Below are 22,919 nucleotides of genomic sequence, written 5' to 3' on the forward strand. Positions count from 1 at the left end.
TGCCACCACTGTAAAAAATATCTATTCCCTTCCCCCCTCCCTTCCCGGTCAGTACACACGGAAACACAAGCATAACCATGCATAAAGTGGGAGGGTGGGGGGCAGCCAAGGATACAAACTCCCTCTTAGAAAGTTTGAATTCTTATTAACCCAGTGATGCCTCCATAATGTTACATTAGATCAGCAACATAAAAGTTAGAATATATGTCTCCTTTCTTCCTAGCAAAGGAAACTGCAAAAACACTAATAATAAAAAATAGATGTTAAAAATATCCAGGAGGAAAAAGTACATGTACAATAACCAAAATTAACCCACACTGCCCCCAAACCAAAACAAATAAACAGCAAAATCTCTGAATAAAAATCCTGTCAGGAAGAGTGGAACCTGCTTTCTCTTTTTTTTGCTTTTATTTACTGTATGCCAAGCATGGACTTTAAACTTACAGTGTGCATATATATAGAAAACAAAGAACGAGAGTCACCGTTAACCCTGGTCACCGGCATTACAGTTAAAAGTCATTGGCAAATACTAATAAACCCCCATTTAGCAGTAAATAAGGAAAACATGATATATGGACGGACAGATGGAATTGCATAAACAGAAAAGAAAAAGCAGAGAGACCCACAAACATACGGAGAGAGCTGTTTTAAAAGAGTGAAAGATATTGATTTACTTGGAACTAGTGTTGGAAAACAAACGTATTTGTTTCCTTCATGATTAAAAAAAAAAAGTAATTAAAGTGAATCATAAGGGGGCACACCCTTAAATAAGTCGGGGGGGGGGGGGGGGACATTTGTAGAGGGTAAGGCCTTCTATAGATGATCCGAATTTTAAGCTAGCAAATAGGTCTGGCAAACTTACATCTCTAAATTAAAAATCGAGGGGGGGCGGGGGGGGGAATAAAGAACTGGTGGTGATTTAAGGAGAGTAGAGGCTTTATTCTTTTATGTTTTATAAAAGTTGACTGGCCTACCTTGTTCCCCAGTCCTCAGTTTGTCTCCTCATAGTCGCTGTCTCCCTGGAAGTACAGTGTGAGTGGTAATGACTGCCTGCCTCCCTAATGAGTCCATTTTCCTGCTCTTGATGTTGTGTATATACACACACTGCAACCTACCTTCCAAACCACAGAGACGGGAAAGGGAGAGCGAGCGAGAGAGAGCGAGCGAGAGCGAGCGAGAGTGCGAGAGCCGGGGAGAGCGAGAGGAGAGAGAGAAAGGCGCACACAGACAAAGCCCTCCTCCCAGACAGCAGACAACCCTCCTTCCCCGGCTCGCAAAACACAACTCGCCCAATGCAGCAACAGGTTCAATGCTGCCAGCCTGAGCCGGCGGAGCCGAGGTACGCCGCGCTGAGCAGGATCGCTGGCAAATAAACACTTGGCTGCCGGCTGGCTCCACCTTTCTTATTTATGTTACAGGATGTTGGAATGCATTGTTTCAGACAGTCCATATGATTATCATAAATACATTTTTTTGTGCGTATTAGCATGGAGCGCCGAAACGTATCAGCCATTCTGCTCCGTAACCTTATAGCTCTAACACATGCAGGGAAGGTGTAAACATATCTCTTTTGACAGGCAGACTACACAAAGCCCACTGATGATTTTAAAGTCATGAGATCTTTCAAGAAAGACGCTCCTGGAGATAGGTTTCCCCAGACAATAGGGGAGCAGGGAAAATTGATCTTGATGAGGAAGAAGTCTTCCTAAGAGACTGCTCGGTAAACAATTGAAAAAAGAGGGCTATTCTCCCCAGCATTCCCTCCTTTCAAAAAATATATATTGGGAAGCTTCTGCCCCTACAGCTATAATAATGTGCTGTGCTTATGTCTGAACAGGTGCAATGCATATAGTACATGGTGTTACAAGGACAGAAATAAATCTCTCAAGTAAAAAAAACATTTTCCCAGTTGCAAACAGGCCAAGGTTATTTAAAATACAGGTCTGATCTGAAGAATGTTCTCCCCACTCCCTATATATTTTTGCTAGGGGGAGGTGAGGGGATGGACGGGTGGCAGAAGGTGAGAAGGAGAAGCAAAGATAGGAGAAACAATACCTGTAACCAGTTACTATATTTTTGTTTTTACAATATTCTGTCACATCTGAAGAAGATGTATGCTGCTTCTAAAATAATTTTCACTCAGCTCTGCTTCTCATCACGTGTAAACTTATGCTGTCACAAAAATTCTATTTATTTTAATGACGACTACAGACATGTCAAAGTAGGAAGACCAGGGAAAAAACATTTTGCACCTGTGTTTCATCCTTGGCAAAGGTTCTTCAAGAGCTTTATCCATAGGGTGTTTTTTAGATGGAGATACTAAGTCCAAAAAAAAATTAAGTGATATTGCCAAGGTTATGTTGTAAATCAGTAGAAAAACAGATGAGAACTCGCATCTCCTGAAGCAAAACAGACTTTTCCTGGAGTAACTCATACCCACCTAAAAGTTAAGTATCCTGTCTAAGCCAGTTGTGTAGGCTCCCTCTATTGTCAGTGGAGAGACAGGCACCTCCCAAATGCAATTCCTCCCAGCTTTCTCTGTCTCCCCACTAAAGAGGGAGCCTACACAACTAGATTAGGCTAAGCAGCTAGCTCGTAGTTGGCTAAATTAAGTAAAATTAATCTCACTTTTGATCTAAAGCTCTATTACAACATCCTGCTTCCCAAAATACATTTTTATTATCACATTTATTATTAGCCAATATATGCCTAAATTGTAGTGATGGAAAAGGGATAGCCTGCTGACTAAAAGAGACAGGTAAACTCCCTAGATTCATGGATTTGTACCCTCAGGCTGGCTGGATATTCATGATTCACAGAGTCTTTATAATATTAACCGGCCTGGTGACTGGTGAATTTGATTAGCTTTGTTCACTGGTACACATTTTTGTATTTCACTTATAAACATTCTGGTTTTATCCAGATGTACAGTAAATACAGAAAATTTAAGTAATATATTTCAAAAGGTTAATTTTCATTAGTTTTTTCATCAAAACACAGCCTCTCTTACCTTAGGGTAAAATATGAAGAGTAAAAAGCTCTAATAGATGACTTAAGTTAACTCCTTGTGTAATATTTAGCTACATACACACCTGGCATATGTAGAGGCAGCTCTCCAAGTTCCTCTAAATATATATTACAAAAATTTAGTCATATTGCATATTTTCTTCTCTGGACTTTATGAACATAATCACCTTATTGAAGGGTACGTAAGGTCAGGAAAGCAGAAGGGGCATTTGTAGACTTTTCTTCTAACTGTGGTAACTCGATCTGGCTGTGTAAGTACCAATTGAGCGGTCATTGCCTCAGTTTTTCCATCTGTAAAACAGACTCAGCTGTAGCTCCATGAGTAAATGGTACTGTAAATATGTGAAGAGTCTTCCCATCTCGGCCTGGTATCTCTCAGAGTTTTATGATGGCAAATATTATGGGGGGAAAAAAAATAAATACTTTGTCAATAGCACTTGTATCAAAGCAAGCTGATGAAAATCACAAGTTTTCATGTCCTTATATTCAGTTAAAATAATAGGAATAGTCTCTGAAATTTAACGTTTAAAAACCAGGTCTACACCAAAATGAAGATATCAGATGTGAGAAGTTCTTAGCAGCCTGGAATATTTGACCCCAAACTAACATTATTTCTTTTGTCCTACCAATCTTATACATATCTGAAGAAATATTTAAAATGTACCAACTGTGCATAAAAAAACAGACTTGAATCCTTCATATTTAAGTCATTTGGATTGGAAATTGTGTACTGAGTCAGAAACTCTAAAGTTTGAAAACTGTTCAGATTTGCATTTGATCCAGATCCAAAACCTGGAAGTTGGAAGGCACCTAGGTCCTTAACTTTTCTCTAACTTTCTAGAGATGTCATATATGCATCTGAACCAGGGTAACAGGCCAAACTTCCTCATGTTTTGAGGAATTCTGAATCTCAGTAAGAACACTAGAACTGAGCCCAGTTCCACTCACTTAGAACAATGCTTAGACCCAAACTGCAACCCAAAGCCACCCCTTCCAAAGTCACATGGGGTTTGTGTACTCACAGAACTATAGAACTAAACCAAACACTTTCAAACCTCAAGATTGTTGGAAAGCAAATATGGAGTAGATTCCAACTTAAGCTAGTTTTGGCCTTCAATCAGAAATTAATCAAATTAACCATAATCTTAATAAAATCTAAATATATGTTTGACCTGAATGAAAAAACCCACAAGATGTGATTTGCACTACTGGTTCCTTGCCTGAAAGTCTTTCTTAGACTTAGATCCTAACCACCAATGGCTCAATTCTGGGTTGTCTTATTAATCATTTAGTCCATCTAAAACATTTTAAAAAATCCTGAGTAGTGCAATTTGAATGGAGAATCCTGATTTAATGTTTTGCCAACATAAAACTTCCCTTTTGCTTGCCTCAAAATGCTCAATGAAAGCTTGTTCACCACCACACCACACTCCTGTGGGCCTGCAATTCCTCCTCTCCATTACCTGAGGAGGTCAATGGCTATGCATTTGGATCACTTGCAAGAAGAGGAAGAAGGACTTGTTGCTGCTGGCAGCTTTCAGCTTGGTCACAGGACTGGATACAGACCTGCTGTGGGACTGTGAGGGCCTGCATGGCAGTCACACGGCCTGGCCATGCAGCAAACAGGCAAGCAAGCCCTTGGCATGGGCCAGGATCGTACATCTCCCATGGCACAGACACCAAATTTTGGTTAGGCCATACATGGTGTCACCCCAACAGAAAGAGGCTGGAACAGAGGGCTCCTGGCTGGCTTAGTAAAATGCTGCATTATCCATCCTGAATGCAAGAACAAGCAATGCTGGTCTACCTGGTAAATGATACTCCTGCTTTTCTTTTTCTGCAAACTTGTCTTCTCAGTCCAGAGTTAGTTTCTAGCAATGTCATTAGGGAGGCAAAAGAGACGAACCCCTCTAGCAAAGCCTCCAAAAGAATGAACAAAATACTAGCACCATAAAGGCACATGAAAGAGTGGCGTGTTTGGTGCAGCTGGAGCACCCATCTCCAGTTCTGCCAGAGAGCTACAGAGCCCTGATTTTCAGTAGTAAGAGGAAGATAGGGAAAACCAAAGTGCCCACCAGAAGTGTGAAAGACTCTGTTGCAAATGACAAGATTATGGATGATGGTTTGAGAAGGAAGGAATGTACTTCAGTGCCAAATAACATATTCTAGACTGCTCTAGTCTTTCCATTTTATGTCTCCAGGCGCACCAACATGCTAAGTTTAGACATATCTTGTTGGCAGCCAAAACTGGAAAGGGAGTCACAGCATCATGTAAACATGTCTGAGGATAAGAGGTACTTCCTTCAGAAAAAAAAAAAAAAAGCTTCTTAGCAGATACCTAAGGGTTGATTTTCAAGTGCTGAAGAAATTTAAGTAAGACTGACTCCATGAACTGGTTGGGTACCTTGCCTATCCCTGTGATGGGTTAAAACACTGGTTTTGATGTACTTCACATTTTTGCCATGTGACATTTCCATTAAAACCTTCAGGGAGCTCTGCATTACCAGAATCCCAAGAACTGTTCTTAGAAACCAGGCTGGTTTAACACCATATTGCTGTTAAAAATCCCAGGCAACCTTCCATGACAGCTCTGTTTCAGATGGTATAGGCAGGATCTAGAAGGAGTCAAAGCAACATGTCTGAACTTGATTGCTTCCACTCCGTCCCCTTAACCATGTCCATGGGTCTCTGAGACTCCCCTGGTGTATCACACCACCTTGTTGCCAGCCCAACAGGACTGGTGATTCACATGTCTCTACTGGTGTCCTGCAGTGTCTCTGCAACTTTGTGCAAATGTAATGAGAGAGATGCCAATTAAAAAAGCTCAAGAGTCCTGCAGTGTGGCAGGCTGATTCAAATTAGATACCTGTATGAAGTGATTAAAAATAGTTTTTTTAAACCTGAAGATAACAGGAGGACAGTATGTTTGATTTACATCAGCAGGGGCCAACGAAAAACATAGAAGGACCACACAAAGCTCTTTATTCCTGCAGATTTACTGGTGATGATGCTGAGGAAAGGAAAGGGGAAATACAGTGCACTTCTGGCACCTTTCAATATTCAAAGAATGTCAATTGTTCTCCCATCTCAGCAGTCACTACTTACTGCCAGACCTCCAAATAAGTAATACTTTAATATAGCAACTTTGATCCATCATACCATATTTCAGGTGCATGTAATCATAAATCAAATATCACAACTTCTTTTGGCAACAAAACTACTGTCATTCTCATTTTACAGATAGCAAAAAAATAAATGGAAAAAGTTAATCACCCTGTTGAGAACAGAAAGTGAAACTGGGATGTTAGCCCTTCCTGATCAGAAGTTCAGGCTATGTTGCCTCTATGGATCAGTCTCTCAGACAGCCCAGCTGATTGACAAGACTGGGATGCACTTACTGAACCAGAACTGGCTTTTCTATTGTTTTTTTTTCTTTTTTTTTTCAATCTCAGAATGTCCTGAATAATAAACCAGATGCAAAACTGACACGTCTCCAACAGTTTAGATTTGTGTAAATATGTGTGCAAGTAGTGTGTACCAAATACCCACTTTCCTTTGTGATGTACTACCTGTACTTCAGTGGAGGAACACTTTGCATAATGTCTGTTCCCCTAGGCCACATGCATTAAGGCTGCAAAATGGTGTTTCTGTTGCATAATGATCCCATGTCATACATTTCTCTAATACTGTGTTGGGCAAATGTTACTGCTACATCAGTATATTGTGAGAGCGATATCTCACAATGTAACAATTTTTGTCCCAGCAAGGCCAATCCCTTGCTTTTATATTCATCAACACTGGTGTACATCAATCACCACCTACAGGGACTGAGAGTCCTCATCAACTCCAGAAGATAGTATCATACCAACATATCACTTTCCAATTCAAAAACCAAAACCATACAAAAAGCCTTTAGACATACATGCACACAAACTTGGGATGTCCATGTGTTATTAGCTGTCTGTCCTGGATGTGTAGATTGTGATGCAATTATTTAACTCCTAGCAAGGTGCAGTAATGTGTAGCCTTGGCTATACACATATGTTCATCCTCTCCACTTACAGGGTGCTGGGAAATTACCTTTATTTGCATGGGCAGGCCATTAGTGACCAATTTAGCTGTTGAGCTAACATGCCAGGCCCTCATGCAAGCTGGGGAGTCACAATGAAGTCAGATCTTGTTACATAGCCCACTGCATTGTAGGGGATGCACCCTCTGTTATATAACTACAGGGTTCCCAAAGGTTACCTCTGATTCCATTAGAGAGACATGTTGCAGTTCAGCCAACATTTAAGGACTTACAAATTCGATTAATTATTTATTAAAATCCACACTGAATCCATCCCATACTGAACAACAAATAGTGAAAAGTAGATTTATCACATGAAAGGAGCTTTGGTAACAAACAAATCAGGATGCACATTCATCATTCTCTTCTCCCAGATAATCAAAATAACCAGAAAAGATTTCTGGTTTTGCCACAGAAAGTTAAGGAGCATGCAGACTATTGAATGCTGTCATAAGGATTTCAGAAGCGAAAATTCTGAAGCTCAAGGTGGCTAGAATGTCTACTTTTACCTTGTCTAAGTAGTAGGGCGAAAACTGCCAACAAACCAACACAAACTTCTGCAACCCTAGTGATTGTCGTGGCAGTTGAGATGCACTAAGTTTATCATGAATGAAGATCTCATCTAGATGGAGGAAATAAAGAGAGACACATTACTAGCAGTATTTTGGAAGATGTTATTTTACCTGTGGGTGAAACTGAATAGATTCGTAAGCCTATCAGTGTGAATCCATTCTACCTGGAAAATATTTATGTCAGCATTTTCAAAGATGCTACTCATTCAAGAGGTAATTATCTCCTAGTTCAGAATATCACATCTGAGAATACTGCCCCCCAAATGAATAGCCAGTTCTAGAAAAATAAAAACAAAAATGTAATATAAGTGTATCAGATATATGAAGATAGAAATATCATACTTGAACATTTATTGACTATATGAAGTGGACAAAAACTTCTCTTCAGAAAAAATAGATAAAAAGTGTTGAAATTTCAAACATCCAAAAACTCTTCAGTAGGCTCTAAAAGTTATGTGATTGTCTTAAAAGCCAGTATTTTTTTAAAAAAAATCTCAGTTATGATCAGTAGCATTTTTAAAGCTTTTTTTATGCAATTATTAAAATTAGAAATCTCTCTATGTATTTTAAAGCTAAGGATGTATGACCAAAAAAAAATAGTATGTACAATAATGCTGCAATATTTGAAAGAAGCAACACTAAGTGGCATTATTCATCTAATATGAACAGGACTTCACCATGGCATCATTTCAATGGATGTAGGATTATTTTCCTCAAATACAGTCATACAGTGAGAAAGTTTCTCTATAAGCTTTTCCTCCATGTATTATAGGCAAAGGTAAAACCATGCTTTTACCAGGCAAACTGAAGTTGTAAGTTACTGAAAAGTCTGGACTTTCACTCAAACCTCTTTGGTTTGTTTCTCACTTTGAAGCAGTTCAGCCCAAAATTTCACTGTGGCACCTACTGTCAGCTGGCCCATATTCCTGCTAAGTCCCTGTGCTTAGTGTTTCTGGATATGCACCCCTAAAATCCCACTGCCAGCTAACAGAAAACATAAAGTCCAGGGACTTAGGGGCCTTTAGGCCACGTGGCTCTGACCTGTGAGCACAGAAAAGTGATTCTGTTTCAGGGCTAACTAAATATTGTGAGGCCATTCAGTAAAGCAATGAAAATGAATAAAACATCAAGCAAAGGTTTATCTTTGATAGCTTCAGAAGCCCACTCCAACAGAAAACTGCTGAGTTCTGTATCAAACACACAGGAAACATTAGTAAGATGTAACCTTTTTACTAAAAGCAGTGCCACCAACTATAGGTAAAAAAGTCTCATGTTCACAAACCTTGATTATGTGTAGACCACCTCAGGATTATTTCTGTGTGTATATGGGCAGGATTTGTGAGCTTTAAAACATTTAATCAGAGTTTTCTGAAGAATAAAGAACCAAGATGCACTAGATGTAATAAAGAAAAGGAATGTCCTGGTCTTCTTTTTCTTTTTCCTTTTTTTTTTTTTTTTTTTTTTTTTTTTCCTTTATGTAAGCTAAGCTCTATTAGAAAAACTAGATTGGGTCAAATTAGTCCTTTAGTTTTAGCCTAAAGGAGAATATTTTTTGATAAAGTGAACACAGTTTGCTCAGCTATTTTAAAGGACACGTTTAGAGGTGCATTTCTTTTCCTGAAGTATTAATTGAAGTTCATTTTGAAAGAAATAGATGAGAGAGTTTATTATTTAAAGCCAAAGAAATTAAAAGCAAAAAATTGTAATAACTGAAAATTAAGCCTCAAGTCTTATTTTACACAAGAACAGAGATAAGAACCTTTCTCTCAATCAAACCTGTCAAAAATAGGAAGATCTAGCAAGGTTAGTGGTGCTGTAAGTCTGACAGAAATGAGCTTTGGTATCCAACAGACAAACAACACTTTTACTTTGCCTGTGATTGAACAAAAGGGCCTTTCATTACAGAACTAGAACCTACAGAACAAGGTGACATAATATTTTCAAAATGATATAATAGAAACAAAGTGTACCAACTTCAATGCCACTCTTCAGTCAGGTTTTTTAACAAGCCCAAGTCAGATACTATTTTATGGTCAAAGGGCTCCTTTTCTGTAACTTTCTTTGCAAATATTAGCTAGGACTGTAAGATTTTTTATTGCTACCAGGATTATCTATGATTATATAATGAGAGATCCCCTTTGTAATATCTGTGCAATTAGACATAATTAAGTTTGTCAGAGGAACATTAATTTCCTGATTTTTGAGTAAATAAAGAATCAGTGTTAACATTGCACTAATCAGAACTAACTAACACTTAATTTGTTTTGTTTCAAAGTCAGAGGTCATATTGTGAAACCATTTGATGATATGCAACAAAAAAAATTCGGCAAAATAAACAGAAGTTGGAATAAAGATAACTTTATATTAACTGGTACTTTGCTGTCCTACTGTTCCATTTGTTGAGTTGTCCTGAAGCCAACAAAATATTGGTAAGAATCAGGATACAAATACGACTTTAAGTAGTCTCTGTTGTAGTCTCACAATGCATCGACATTTGTTTTTAACACACTGTGATAATATCACAGATGTTAGAACCATAAATGCCAGTATACCTTTAAGCCTTCTGTTTCAGAAACAAAGGTACTACCACTACAGCTACATGGAATTCTCACCAGCTTCAGGAAACCGTTTGAGGGCCAGGCACCAAGCAAGGGAAGAAAATCATGTCTGAAAAAATCCCACATAAATATCGAGCCATACATCACACATCCATCCAACTGAGTAAGCAAATGAGTTTCAGCCTGAAATTCCTAGGGATTCCCAGAGTAAAGCTGCAATGTACCATAAAAATTCATTGGGGATTCCCAGATATGGGATTATGGGGGCAAACTGTGAGCAAGTTGTTAATGGTGCAGCACAGCTATTCTCAGTCATGAGAGCTGAGTCTGCCTGTTTAGGCACCATGTGCAGCTCATGTAAGCATCTTTAGAACAGGTATGAGAAAAATAGTTATAATGAAGAGAATTTATGGGGCATTACTCTCCCCTATTGCTGTTTCAACATAAACAGTACACTGGGCTCCAAGTATCAAAATGTGACAATGCTGAAGGTCTATCTAACATTATTATCTCTTTTCTCAAAAAAAAAAACAACAAAAAACCAAACAAAAAAACCAAACAAAAAAAAACAACCAACAAACAAAAAAAAACCCAAAACCCTCCCCCAAAAAAACAAAACAGTAAAACAGTAAATAGTTTCTACATTGAAATTACTGACAATTGTCTTCAGAGTCAACACTGCTTGACACATCCAAGAATTCTTGTATTAGGAGACTGACTGGAACAAACAAGTGTCAGCTCACATCTAATGCAATCTTTAATTACAATCTCACAGTCAGGCAGGGTACAAGCTTTCTACATCCTAAATTAAAGCTATAATTTTGGAGCACAAAAAGTCAACCACCAGGGAACAAAACCACATGCATACTGCTAAAAGTCAACTCAATCTGACCCCTGCTTCAAAATATGAGGATAAGTGATAAACTACATTTTCTGGAGCAGACAAGATATAACAATTGATATAGATTTTTTAGTGTTAGGTACTTAATGATGCTTGAAGTTCTTTGGGATAACTACAGGCTACTCCTCTAAGAAAAGTTATGTGCAAGACAAATAAAGACCAAAAATCTTACAGGTTCTATCCACATTCATGTTTCTACAGCATCCACAGGTCTCAAAGCTTAACATTATCCATCCCTTTCTACAACAGTTCACTTTCAGAGGAATGAGAATACTTGCTTCACAATAGCTCAAAGGTGTTCAAATCCCTGCCAGACACTAACACTTCATTCCATTCATTTTAATGGAAAATAGATGTCCAAATTCCCAAAGACAGCCCTTTTACCACTGGGCCTAAAGAAGGAGATTACTTGAAAATATCTTTTTATCACAAGAGAAGACAGGAAAAAAAATTCCAATTAAAATTGGTGGAATTGATCGAAGAAGGAAAGCCATCAAGGAACAAGACAGGCAAAATGGGGAATAAAATAAGGGAAAAGTGCATAAAGTTATCTCAGTCTCCTCAAGGAGTAAAAAAAAAAAAAAAAAAAATTCCTTCTAGAGTAAAAGAAGATGTTTCAAGTTTGTTTTCTAACTGCTAAAAAGAAGTGTAGATTCAAGACTAGGGAGAGGATTGAAAACTGTGGCAAAGGCAAGCTGGAGGGAAACATTGTACCATGAATTACTCAATTGTCACAATGAAATGGCCAAAAGTTACTCGAGTGTTTTAGGAGCAGCCATAATCACCACTAACATCACAGGTTTAACTTTGAACTGAAAACCTGCTCAAAAAACATTCCTAGGCAATACTACTTGGGCTAAAAAAAGTATTTCCTACAGCAGTCTTTAGGCTTATCATGGAAATCTGCACACATCTGGGATTGTGCATGCAGTGGATTGTGGCATGTAATTAAAAAAGTACACTAAAAGACCCTGACTGAGTTGCAGCCTTTACCCTGCTCCTCTTAGCACCTCCAATTCTCCAACTCCCTGCTAACTCAGCCTTTCAGTCCTCGCTTGTCTCATGTGCACTCAAGATTAGATTAAATCCTGGGAATTTCTAAGCAGAGCTCTGGGCCTAAGACCATCCCTATGGGGACAGGGAAGGATTTGATGAATAAAGAGCCAACCATCCCACACAGTTACTACTCCACACACTTCTCCCACTGTGGCCATGCTCTCAAGCCACAGAAGGCTTCTTGGAATTTCCTGTGGTACCCGATACATCCTTCTCACTCTTAAAGCAGTATATGCACTTCCATCTTTGAGAAAACATCAATAAACAGTTTAAATAGTTTCTTGTAAAACTGATAGCTGGATTTTGAGAGAACTACAGCCAAGATTGCACAGAGAGGGTAATCATAGTATCATAGAATGGTTTGAGTTGGAAGGGACTTTAAAGATCATCCAATTCCAACCCCCTGCCTTGGGCAGGGACATCTTTCACTAGACCAGGTTGTTCAAAGCCTCACCCAGCCTAGCCTTGCACACTACTGGCACACGGATGCACGCTACTTTGCAGCTGTGAGAGAGATTGAAAAAACAAACAAAAATCCCCAGAGGCAAAAAAAGGCAATGGACTATTGAGAACCACTAAATATCATAAATATGAACAAAACCAACACAAATTGTATGGCACTGGTAAAATAGCATATTTTTCTTTTTTTAGCAATAGAAAGCATCTGAGTTGCACTGGCTTTTAGAGGGGTACTCCCCATGCTCTCCCATGTAAAACACCAAACCAAAACTCACACAGATGTGATCGTAAAGACAAAGCCCTGACAAAGCTTGAGGTGTTTCAAAAGCACAAATACATTTGACCAAAGATCGCCTGCTCAGCTCCTCACAATAGACCCAGGGAAGATGTTATAGCATTTTGCTCCAGGAGTTGCTTATATATAGTTTGGCAAAGAGTCCATGAGTCATGTTACCTGTATTTACAATGTCAGACACAGAAACAATCCAGTACTGACTATTCAGGATCTGACACTTAGAAATGTTTACATGAAAATAACAAAGAATAGGAAGAAGTGATGCTTGAAAAACCAGGCTCTATTTTCTATCTGCAAATGAGAAATTTAAACATTCTAAGACTCAACAGGAAAGTGACATGAGTAAAGCAGTTTTGCCCTTCTTAAAATACAGCAAAAAACATAAACTCTTTCCTTCCCACTTACATGGGGAGTAACACTTTGAGGGCCTGATGAGAGACATGCTACTAGTCAATGGAATAATTTTTCAAATTATGCTAAAAAAAGAGTAATAAACAAAACAAGTTTGAACATGAACATATAATACTTCTAGTATCCAAAAACTTCCATTAAGTAATCTGAGTATTCTCTAACAAGTCTAACAAAAGCCAGCGCTCTCATACAAGTTTTCTATCCCAACTGTTAAATCCAGACTGTAGCCTTCTTGCTCTACTGATAATATTAAAGATACCAATATTACAAACTGAAGATAAATGGTCAAGACATTTAAAAATATTAATTTATTTGACTTCAAGAGAAGTTGGCAAAAGCAACAAGTGTATGCATGTACCAAAGTAACAAAACCCAAGATAATTCTTTAACAGTGTAGTGGAGGCATTGTCAAAATTGTTCAAAAAGTTAGGATGACTTCATATCCATCTCAAAAAATGCAGATGATTTATTTTTGAAGACTCCTCAAGATGAGATGTCCTTTTCAGTGAAACTACTAAAGCAGGACTCTGATGAGTTTCATGATCCTGAAAGTGAGATGTTTTAATGCTGCCATTATCATTATTAAATGTAGCTGCAATGATGATTTAAATCTGTGTTCCAAATCTCCTAGATGCTCTTAAACATTAGACACCTTTGTGTTTTGAAGACCCAGAAATAAGCTTACCAGTTGATTATGCTGTAAAGAAAATCTCTGCTTAACAAGACAGATGCAACCTTATTTTTTCTTAATGATGTTGCCTTCAGTGGAATACAAAAGGAGCAACTGATAGCAATGATTGAAACATTTCTTTTAGAGACTTGTAAATTCAGCTGTCCACTACAAGAATCTCCAACAGAAGAAACAGGAGGATAATAAAAGAAAAGGTAACAGCATTGAATAGTGTCATTAGTGCAGGTTGGCAATCTGAACATGACAAATTATCTCCTAATGACCACAAGTTTACGGACAATGAAATGTATGTCTTTGTATGCTATTAAAAAATGAAAATCACAGATAGTGGTGCAGTGTTACCAAAGATATCCAGCAATGAGAACTGCATGAGAAAGCTGTCTTTACTATCTGGTTAGACAGAAAAAACCAAATTTGAAACAAGAATGTTTAAAACTATTTCTTCTGCTTCTGATATATGGCTGCTCAGTGCTGTATTTCAGCCACACTAAGTGAAAAAGTAATGGCCAAACTCTTCCAAACCTGTACTATAGAGCCTAAAGACAAATCTGCTGTTACCAGCAGGCTGGATAACTCCAGTGAAAAAGGGTAACCTGAGTGAAAAAGTGCCCGTGGTTCCCAGAGACACTCAGTGTTCATCTCAGAAACACGTGATTCTGCATTTGCATCAACAAGTGTCTTGAAATTTGCACTGAGAACAAGAAGGACTTTGATCAAAAAATAGCACACATTTTTCTCTGCAAGGAACTTTACAGAGAGGTACTAAATTTACAAAAGCAGTTGAAGGAGGTTTCAGAGGGACTTGACAGATTACAGGCTGATGACACTACCATTACAGCCTCAGTGGAAATGTGGTTTGATCTAATTAACAACAAAGAACTAGAACCACTGAAGAACAAAATTAAAAAATTATTCAAAGACTCTTGGAAGCTTTCCATTTCATAGCCACCAGAATGGAGTCGAAACACAGACGGATGGGATTAAACCCAGGATAAGACATCATTGAACATATTCCATGTATCTCCAACATTTTAAGATTAAAAACTGAATATACATATCTTGCCCTCAATATGTGATTAAAAAATTGATTTGATAGAACACAATTAATTTAATCATACAGGTGGAAAATACAGATGTTAAATTAGGGCAGACAAGATGGCTGAACTTAAAAATGCTGGATTTTAGAACAGATGCATTGCTGTCCATCCAACTCAGCGTCACTTTTTACACATTTTTAGTTTATTCATATTGCTTTCATTGAAACTGTGTAACAGCATAGGTGCTAAAATCAAATAAACTAGTGAAGTGCACCAACATGCAGAGATAGATATAAAGCTTCATAGACCTAAATTTTTTCACAAACTACAGAGACTGCGAAGATTTTAAGTACAGAATCACACACTTTGCATTTTAGGTAACGTGTCTTTTTGTATTGTGGATAAATACACCCGTAAAATACATCACATCATTTGTGTGTGCTGTTTCAGTGGATAATATATTGCATTTGAGTGTTTCCTCCAATAGGCTTTTGCAGAAAAAAACAAAAAAAAGTCATGCTGGGGAGAAAAATTCAACTTTGATACATTGGCTGCTGTTTCCACGTACAAGTTTTCCCTCCACACCCAAAAGAGAACACATACCTTAGCTGAACAATTGTGAGCATATGTTAGCTATGCCAATATCCTGTGGAAGGTAACAAAAGGCTTTAACTTATTTTTAACTGAGAGAATCACATAACTACGAAAGCTTTTCCTTGAGAATTCCGAGTCAAATTGGGATTACTACACTTCCCTCTTTGGGAAGTTGTATGATTATTAATGTTATAATTAAAAAAGTAGAAGTTAATGAGGAAACATGTTAGCACTGGATGATTTATGGGCCTATTAATACTAAAAGTGTATTGGGGAAAAAAAAAAGGGGGGAAAAGGAAATATCCATTGTGTAATCCAGTTCTGATGAAATGCTGGACAATTTTGAGACTGATAAAGTGAGTCACTGCCAACTGACTCAGCATGACAACGGGAGTTCATTGTTGCCTTTGGACTGAAGGAAGCAAGCACGCAGTTGGTTCGAACCGGATTTGTTCGTTCACTAAAATGTGCTATTTCCGCCCTCTTCTTCTCCTCCTCTCACGTCTTCCATCAGACCCTCTGGTGTCTCCAGTACACACTGCATTTATTAAGCCCTGCAGTATTCAGCTAGCATTGGATACAACACACATTAAGCCTTCACATGCTGCACGTTACAAAATTAATTTAAAAGGCTGGAATGCAGCTCCATTTTTAAGTCCCAGTATATTTATATTTCACATATGGTTTTCGCTACGCTATTCACAGGGGGGGACTATAAAGCATCTCAACATGTGAGGTACTCTTGTAAACCTCACCATGTCCTCAGTTGCACTTACTGTCCTCAGGCATGGGGGATGTTGTACTGGAAGCATTAATATGTATATACGTGCTGCTTTTTACATCCACATTTCCTTCTCCTTTTAGGTTTGGCAACAGCAGGTTGGCTGAATTCAACTCAAAAAATGGAATTCCTGTTTGTCTCCAAGGCTTTCCAAAGATTAACTTCTGCCAGTCACTGAAACTTTCCCCCAGCACCCTCTGAAGTTAACAAAACAAGGAGAGCTCAGCAGCTCCCATGGGGCTCAGGACCCTCCAGGACCTGGGCAACAGAACTAAACAAAATGTACTGCCCCCATCCTTGAGATCTCTCAGTTATATGAGAAGGGTTTCCTCTAATATTACAATAAAGTGGATTTACATTATTTATATACACAAGACTGACCAAGAGAAGGGCTCACCTGTTGCACAACATTGCATGGAGTGCACAGGGTAATGTTGCAAAATCTGGTTTGTGGCTCTTTACCTTCTCTATACCATCATTCTCTATTTTCTGCTTTTCCAATTAAAGCTGCTTCTCCTGAAGTCTGAAATGTGAAAGTCACGTTTTGAGGGTTTTTTTAAAAAGGGATTATTAGAGTCTTAGAAGACTACTGATTTTACTGTAGTTTAGATAAACTTTTAGAAATAAAATTAAATTATTTTTGAAAAAAAAACCAAGCAACAAGAAAGGTCTACATTTGTTCCAGCAGCTAAAGCATATCCAGCTATTACAATTGTCTAAAATGCATATTTTGCCAAACGGAACTATGCCACATCAAAAATTGTCATGCCAGATGAGAAAATCTCAGAACTGAAGGGTAAGATAGGTGATAAGCAAATATGGGTTATACCCAACATGAAGGTAGAAAACTTGACAGGTGACTTGAACTAAGTCATTTCTAAATATCAGTTTATCCAGTACAGGAGGCTACTAATGCTCTCCTATTTCAGAAGGGTATCTTAAAGCTTAATTAATTGTTCATAAAGAACTCAGATGTTCAGATAAGAAGCCTCAGAAAACTCCAAAGTATTATTAACCTCAGGTGCCAAAGAATTATCCCTGCTCTTGCATGGAATAGGTCTTAAATATTTGTAATTTCTATGAGAGTAATATCCCCAGTCCAGTTTGCAGATGATGAGAGTTATCCAAGTAAAATAAATGTTTGGCCATCAGACTAAACAAAGACATCATTTTACGAGTCCAATCTAAATTGTAGAGATAATCAATATGAGAATAGCAGTGCCCACAATGAAACCTGTATTAATTATGAAGAGAGTTTATGAAATAAATTAATCATTATTATGGAGTTCGCTGTAGGAATTTAATAGCATGAGCCAATTCTACATGACTCTTATGATGCTTGAGGTCAAATATGCTGAGTTTGAAATAAACTTTAATCTACTCTGAACTAACTTTGTATAAAAAAAGAAAACTTCTCATAAGTTCCACTGTACTGACCAAAATAATAAATCTATTTTACCCCATAAGCGCGTGTGGTCTGATATGCCATTTTGAAAATAGTTTCTAATGTCTCTCTTCCTTCTCTTTTCTTTTGTTTGACTTATTTTGTTTAGATTGGTGCTATAGGAAAATTATATACACTGATTACAAGAGAAAATTTGATATGGGAGACAAGCAATGTATTTTTAAGCTTACTTTGTTGTTTTTTTTTTTTTTTCCCTTAAGTAACCACTCTTCCAAAACAAACAGAGAAATGTTTATGGAAATAAAGAAACAAATTATAACAATTTTAGGTAGCATACCACAGTCAAATAAATACCATTTTCTAATAAAACAAACTGGGAGGAAGCCTAGTTGAACTTAACCCATAGTAACCAAGAAAGCAGCTCAAGGGACCTTCTGTTCCAGAATCAGTACCATTCTTGAGAGCTAAAGATTCATATCCTTTGATGAGCTTCAGAATTCCTTTTGTAGGATTATAAATTCTTCTATGACTGCAAGTGTTGAAAATGCTCAATGTGGGCTTAATTTCACCTCCAGTCAAGTCCCAGTTGTGTTCAAAGGGAGAAGAGTGAAACTGATGCTCAGAGCATTTGAAAGGCCTATACTTTGTATTTATTTGTTTTTGTGAAGTTCATCTTACACAAAGTAAAAGAAGGAAGACATAAGTAATACCCGATCTCACTGATGTGAAGTCCATGCATGGCAAGAAGTCCATGGATCAGAAGTAGGCAGGGAATTCTCAGGGGGTCTCTTGTTTGGGGTACTTCTGAGCTTGTATGTTTGTGTGTGTGTTTGTGAGGGGAAGGAAGCCAAACCACTGGGATGCAGCCAAGATGTAAGGGTTGACTACCCCTCCATGTGCACTGGGAGATGCATCAGTACTGTCTTCTTGTTTTTGCAAAATATGGTATTAGCCATTTTGGAGACTCCTAATAATGCATGCAAAGTTCACAATATGATCAATAATTAGGTGTGCAACAGGAAGAACAAACCCTTAAAATTTAACAAGAACACTCTCCAATTAAAAAAGTCAAAAACAGCTAAGTGTGAATATTTCTCTGAGCTTGCTTTGTTGATGCTTTAGGATTTCTTTGTAGTTGTACAGTTCTGCTTGCTAAAATTCTCTTGGCAACTACAGACTTCCTTACTTCTGATCTCATCACACACAGATGGCTCAGGCTTGTAAAATATTATTAGGGGACGTGTTGGAGTGACCTGAACATGGGTCACTCCAGCAGCGTAATCTGACTCTCACGATTTCTCTGGATTTGTGTAACCTAGAGTTCTGCCAGGGCTTCCCAACCTGCAAAATGGGAAAAGAGTCTACCTTCTAATAAAGTGATGAGAAAGTTAAATGAATACATGTGCAACTCTATATAAAAGGAAGAGTGTTACTGCTATTTGGGGAGAGTAAGATAGCGTCATGCGGACTTTTATTCTCTTCTCTGAAACAAACAACGACATAGATAAAAATAGTTCCTGCAGAAAAGCAAGGGATGAACTTCTTTATGTTTTTTTTAAACATTCTGTAGCTTTTGCATGTAAAATCTGCTTAGAAGAGTTTTGCATAGTTTAATAATTAAACCAAAAATCTTTAGTTCTAAAAGTATTAACATTTACCAGAGTGGATTTATTTTTCCAGTGGTGTCATAAATTCACAGTATTTACCCACCAGTTCTGGTTTTCATAACAAGACTGTGGTTTTTATTTTGATCCCTGGGTAATTTATTGCTGCAGCACATCATTTTGCTTTTCTTTTGGAGGTTCTGAGGAAAAGTAATTCTTTACAGACACTGTTCAGATGGTATTTTTCAATTAAAAACACTTAAAGCAGAAAGGAACAATTGTCTGGTGGAAGACTGAAGATCAGAGTTCAATGCTTGGCTCTACAATAGACTCCCTGGGGACATTTTCAAAGGAACAAATGGCAGGTTGGCACATCACTCCCATACTTGCTTTAGTGGGAGTTAGTTGCCTCTGAAAACCTCTATTTCCTTTCCCTGGATTATCACAATAAAATCATCTAATTTTTCCCTGTGTCTTGGTCTGCAACCACAACAGTGGAAATGCTAACATTTTGTTCCCCTCACCTCTCTTCTGACTTGCCTTTTTAACTAAAAGCTTCCTGAGGCGGCGCTGCTTTTGCAGTATGTAAAATGCCCAGCAGCAGTGGATGGGGCACTGATCTCATCTGGGACTCCCCAGTTCCTGTTAGAATGTACACATGCAAATAACATCAATACTAATTGGGAATCTGCAGTTAGCATGCTTATCAGGACAGGTCCAGGTTATCATGATGTCCATGAGCAGGGCTGCTCAGGGGTAAAGCACCACATTATCAGCCCAAGTGAATGGCAGCCACAGAACTGGGGCTGGACAGCAAGGCTGGGTGAATGTCTCCCAGTGGCACCAGCATGAGCAATCACTGAAAGAGGGGAATTATTAACCCTCTTCATCTCAATCCTTGTTTTTTTGGTAACTTTTGTTCCATTTAAGTTGACACCCTTTCAAAAAAATGTTACATTTTTCTGGAACAAAATGCAAAGCCTTAACAAATGTCCACAAGGCCTTTCAGAAAGTAAATCCTGAACCTGAGTATGTATTTGCATCAGAAGAGTACAAGTACTCAGCCACTGTGGTACAAAAACAGGTCTGTCTTATTTATCTTGCAAGATAGGATTAGGCACAACAATTTTTGTTTTCAAACCACAAATGTGAAATTCCCAAAAATGTGACATGTGGAACTACTTAAAGGGAGTGAATGGCAATATACTGACTAAATGTGCATGACCAGTAAATTAAAGAAAATATTGATCTGTATTTGTTTATTCAAAAAGTGGAGCGCCCCACAGAATTATTCTACTAAAACTAATAATTTTTTTTCTACTCTACTGAACTTAAATGCATTGCGACCATGAGTTAAAATAAAAAAAAAAACAACCCAAAACAATTCATATTCCATGTGCACTTGTTAATTATCTCCTATCCTACCAGGAATTACCATGCTTCCCAAATGAGATGAGCTAGTGCTCATTATATTCCAGAACATCACGACTGAGCAATGACATCTTTCAGATACCCACTAGTAGTTAAACCAGGCTTTTTATTTTCGACCTATTGCATAAGTTATTCTCTAAGCCATTCATCTTTCTCAACAGTTTCTTTCTGACTATAACCAAATCCTAAGTGTTGTGGACAATTTTTTTTCCCTAAAGTTAACACAGCAAAAGCGAGGAGCATTACAGTAGGAATTATTTTTTATGTAATATATTCATGAGTCTAAGGCATATCTTTATGTTCTACACACATCCTACATTTCTTTCTGCATCATATTGTATCATCTATGCAATCAGCCCAGTATGCAATGCAAGACAGAATTCCAACAGTAGATGTAAATAATTAAAAAAAGTTTGTAACTCCTCAGGGAGATTTACTCACAGATACCTGTTCACAGAGTTTAAATGGATGTCAGAAGAGCTCCAGGATTATTACAGACCAATGATGGCAAGGGTTACTAAAAAGTATCAGTATTCTTACAGTGCAGAACTGAAAGTGGCTTTGATTTTGGATACATTAACAAACTTCAAAAGGATTGGTCTAAATCTGCCAGTGGAGGAATGTAACTTGATTGCATCATGTACTGGGATGCTGCTGCAGTCTGATCCAGAAAGAATGACGCATAACTGTCTGACATAGCTCTGATAATAGATAAGTAAACTGTAGGATTGCCAAATGAAGAGGTCAAAAAAAAATCCCAACACAAGCAAAAGAGCTGACAAAGCAAATTACACCAACAGAATTTGCAGTGCAACATGAACAAAAGAAACCCAAACAAACCCCATTCCTATTACTGATGGGATGCCCCTGTGTCCCACATGGCATCACTGCAAATGGATTCTACAGAGAATGAAAATGACACAAGCCCACAGTTCTGCAGTAACAGCAGCCCACACAGAATATCTCCACTTGCCAGCTGAGAAACCTTGACCTACTGGCCATGTGCCTCCATTTCTATCCCCATGATCTACTAAATCAATCATGCCTTAAGGTAGATTGCAGTCATAGGTGACAAAACCCAAACCTTTTCTGTTTGCAACAATCCTTGAATTTTCCTCCCAAAAGCAAAGCATGCTAAGGACATTCTTTATATGTCCAGGGGCCAACAGCCTGTCACTCTCCTTATACAATGCACCACATGTATCTAGGACATAGAAAGGATTATTTAAAAACTCTAAAGGAGACATTTATACCCAGTACACTTCCAAAATAAGTATGGCAAGTTGCTGAAATAACTTATTTAAAACTTTTTCTCAAGTACAGAGTGATAGAATTAGAGTAAAATCATCTAGAAGGGGTTGGAAACACTTTCGCATGAAGTCTTAAACATCACTTCGAGTGACATTAACTTGAGCTACACGTCCCATCGGAGAGCAAGTGTCAGAAAAGTAAATGCATAAGTTAAAGCTTAATAGTAGTTTGGTGTTCAATATCCTGAAATATTTAATATGTTTTTTTCCCAAAGTAAACTGTTATTCAGTTTTAATGAAGACATTAACCTGCTTGATTTGTAAGCTCCTGTGGGAAGTCAGTCTAAAACACTGTCACAAGAGGTAGGCAGATGTAACAAGAGCTGTGACAGGAAATCAAGCATATTTTAAATGTTAAAAAAGCAGCCAGATAATAAGTCTCAATATGCTCTTGTTTTCTTTTAGTTTTGTTTATTTTTTGGTAATATGATTTCTGCCCTTTAAAAGATGCCAATTAAGGCTGGCTGTAATGTAGTCTGAAGGTAACTGTGGGTACTGAAATCTACGTGAGTCCTCACCAACTATGTTGTAAACAAGAAGTGGTAGGATATGGACTAAAAAAAAAAAGTTTAAAAAGTTTGGGTCAGATTCTGAACTTCAAGACACTTGCAGTCTCCAGCATTGTAGGACGACAGAATTAAACTGGAATCCACTGTAACACTTTTAGTCACAGTTTGAATTTTCCAGACTGACTTTGAATACAGTCTACACTTCATGG

General features: G+C 37.9%; 1 protein-coding gene across 39 annotated transcripts in view; it reads right to left on the reverse strand.

Moving 5' to 3' along the window:
* The window catches only part of ZBTB20 (zinc finger and BTB domain containing 20), a 471,634-nt gene that overhangs the window by 442,076 nt on the left and 6,639 nt on the right, over positions 1–22,919 (reverse strand). For 19 of the 39 annotated variants that reach the window (XM_021548926.3, XM_021548914.3, XM_077781224.1 and 16 more), the window contains exon 1: positions 975–1,391. The exons of 6 other annotated variants lie outside the window; for them this stretch is intronic. The gene's annotated coding sequence lies outside the window, so the exon portion shown is untranslated. Of the gene's footprint in view, positions 1–974; positions 1,392–21,332; positions 21,633–22,919 lie in introns of those variants that run through there. 14 more of the 39 variants (XM_021548946.3, XM_021548943.3, XM_021548944.3 and 11 more) reach the window with 4 other exon arrangements.

This window comes from Lonchura striata, chromosome 2 (genome assembly GCF_046129695.1).
Source record: "Lonchura striata isolate bLonStr1 chromosome 2, bLonStr1.mat, whole genome shotgun sequence".
Lineage (NCBI taxonomy): Eukaryota > Metazoa > Chordata > Aves > Passeriformes > Estrildidae > Lonchura > Lonchura striata.